General features: G+C 48.9%; 1 pseudogene; it reads left to right on the forward strand.

The window, feature by feature from the left end:
- Positions 1-2,907: 2,907 nt before the first annotated feature.
- The window catches only part of LOC107184697, a 12,820-nt pseudogene continuing 12,511 nt past the window's right edge, over positions 2,908-3,216 (forward strand).

The following is a 3,216-nucleotide window of genomic DNA, read 5'->3' on the forward strand; positions in this document are numbered from 1 at the left end:
TCCTCACCCACTGTGACCTCCTCCGCTGTGTCCTCACCCACTGTGTCCTCACCCGCTGTGTTCTCACACACTGTGTCCACACCAGCTGTGTCCTCACACACCGTGTTCACACCCACTGTGTCCTCACACGCTGTGTTCACACCACTGTGACCTCACCCACTGTGACCTCACCTGCTCTGTCCTCACCCACTGTGTCCTCACCTGCTGTGACCATGGTGTCCTCATCACTGGCTGGCGGGCCCCTGCATCATCATCCTCTTTCTCTCAGTCTTACTCTCTTGTCCCCATGCCCACTGTGGGGATCCCTTTGATCCCAGCCTGTGGTTTCCCAGGAGGGACAGGGAGGTCTGGGCACTTACGGTTCCCTCCAGTTATGTCTCCAGAGCCCTGGTCAAGCCTGAGAGGAAGACAGCTCCACACTTGGCCAGGAAGGAGGCATAAAGGAGCCAAGGGGGTCCTCTCAATAAGAATTCATCAGAGGGAAGGAAGCAGAGATCTCCTCTTAGTCACCCACTCTCAAGGGTCCTTCTGGGGCTTGGACACAGTGGGTGAGGACACAGCAGATGAGGTCACAGTGGGTGAGGACACAGTGAGTGAGGTCACAGTGGGTCTGCTGGTTCTGCACTAAGTGACCTCCTGGCCATGCCTGACACTGCAAAGTGGAAACACCCTGCTCTTTGAGGCCTGGATCCAAGGAACTTCATGTCAGTGGCAACAGGTTAAACAGAGCTCCAAAAGATTCATTAATTTATTTTTATTTATTTACTAGAGGCCCAGTGCACACAAAATCGTGCATGAGTAGCTCACTTCTGCTTGCCTCAGCTGGCTTTCCCGCCCATTACCCAAAATTCAGCTCAAGACCCCCCAACGGTCTGGAGAATTCTATTTTTTTTTAAAAGAAATCCTGTTTCTTTTTAAAATTTTTATTTGAGAGGGGGGGAGGGAGAGAGAGAGAAACGTCAATCTGTTTTCTATTTATTATGCATGCATTAGTTGATTCTTGTATGTCCTCTGACGAGATCAAACCCGAAACCTTGCTGTATCAGGAAGATGCTGTAACCAACTGAACTGCCCAGCCAGTGCCAATTCTATTTTTTTAAAATATATTTTGATTGATTTCAGAGAGAAAGGGAGGAGGGAGGGAGAGATAGAAACATCAATGATGAGAAAGAATCATTGATCTGCTATTACCTACACACTCCCTACTGGGATCAGGCCCACAACCTGGGCAAGTGAACTTGACCAAAATCTAACCTGGGACTCTTTAGTCCCCAGGCCAATGCTCTAGCCACTGAACAAAACTGGCCAGGGCTCAGACTACCTCTTGCTTGTCTCCAGTCACTTGGCTTTACCCCTCAGCAGAGAGATGCTAGGAACACTGAGCTCAGCATGGCAATGTGGAGGGCTGGCCCAGCAGCCCACCTGGCCTGTGTCACCTGAGGGAGGGACATCTATGCAATCTTCGGGTCTGAGTCCCTGTAGCACTTTTCATAGGATGTTTTCATTCAGGAAAGCATGGCTTGTCCCTAGAAGGATGAATGACAGTGGATCAACGGGTCAATTTCCAAATTATATACCAGGATGAGCTTCCAAAGCTGTAATAAGCAAAATACATCTTAGGTGGCATGCATGTTCTTGTTGATGTAAGTGTCATAAGTGACATGCCCGTTCTGTGCTGATGACTGTCATAGCTGACACACGTCATAAATGACGGGCATGTCCTATGTGGCCGATATTGGAAACAACATATATGCCAGGGTATGTTTTATCATGTTACAAACAATGCTCTAAGGACAGTGCTGGCAAACCTTTTGAGTGTCAGTATTTTGAAAAACCCTAACTTAACTCTGGTGCCGTGTCACATAGAAATTTTTTGATATTTGCAAACATAGTAAAACAAAGATTTACATTTTTGATATTTATTTTATATATTTAAATGCCATTAAACAAAGAAAAAATCAACCAAAAAAATGAGTTCGCATGTCACCTCTGATAGGCTCACCATCACTGCTGTAGGAGCAAATTGTTCCTGCCTTAGCAGGACCACATGTAAGTAATCTTGCTATGTTAGTGTGTGTTAGACACAGAGCTTCCTGTGCTGCTCTGCTTTGGAGTTGCTCACTGTGTGAGCTGCCAGAAGACAAGGTCCTATTCCCGCCTCTTTCTAGGAGGGAAAGGGATGCTCTCAGCATCTGTGGGAATTACCAAGCCCACCGTCCAATGTTCTCATAGAGGTGCCTCTCCACCCAAAGTGTATGAAGGCTCTTAATGTCCAACATCATCGCTGGTACTGGGCCTTTCGCTTATCTGTGTCTCCTTTTTGTTCTTTTGATTCTAGGTCATCCAGGAGGACATTTGTCATGACCTTCCCAAGAGGAGGTAATGGGCAGAGAGAGATGGGACCCAGCAAGAAAGCTTCCAGCCCAGCCTCTCCTGCCTTGTCACATGTTGATGTTCCAGTTTCATGGAAGACCAAAGAGAATATTTCAGTCTCAAAATAAAACCATCATTCCAAGGCAAATCTTATTCCAAAACCCCAGAAAGGCAACATGGACCAAGGCGGGTGAAGGAGAGGGAGAGGAAGCCCCATGAACCTGTCTCTGAGGGCAGCACCCATGGGTCCTCATCAAAACCCAAGGATGAAGGACTCACAATCCTGGAAGCTGCCCCCAAAGGAATTGGAGTCAGGGTGATAGGTCTCAGGAAAGGAGGGAGGGAGGGTGGGTCAGGAGAGGACCCCTTGAGGCCAGCATCCTTGAGTCCTTTCCCATCTGGGGTCGCCCTTAGTATGACAAGGTCAGGCATGCAGCCCAGGGTCCCAGCTTCACCCTTATATCCAGACTCCATGCAAATGGGGCTCTCCTCCTGCTCATTAAAGAGGGCCCTTCCTGGCATGTTGGGGAGACACCCAGAACCCAAGTGCCTGAGACAGGACCCCAGGGGCTCCACCATGGACTTGGTGCCAAGCTGCGTTTTCCTCCTCATCATTTTTAAAGGTCATTCTCAGGATTGTGGAGCACTGGGACCTTTGCCTGTGCCTGTTTTTGCTTCCATGTGACTCTAAGTCCACCTTGTGTCTCTGTGTTTGCAGGTGTCCAGTGTGAGGTACAGCTGGTGGAATCTGGGGGAGGCTTGGTGCGGCCTGGGGAGTCTCGGAGACTCTCCTGTGCAGCCTCTGGATTCACTTTCAGTAGCCACTGGATGGGCTGGTTTGGG

The sequence above is a fragment of the Myotis davidii genome, unplaced genomic scaffold, assembly GCF_000327345.1.
Source record: "Myotis davidii unplaced genomic scaffold, ASM32734v1 scaffold127, whole genome shotgun sequence".
In the NCBI taxonomy this organism is placed as follows: Eukaryota; Metazoa; Chordata; class Mammalia; order Chiroptera; family Vespertilionidae; genus Myotis; species Myotis davidii.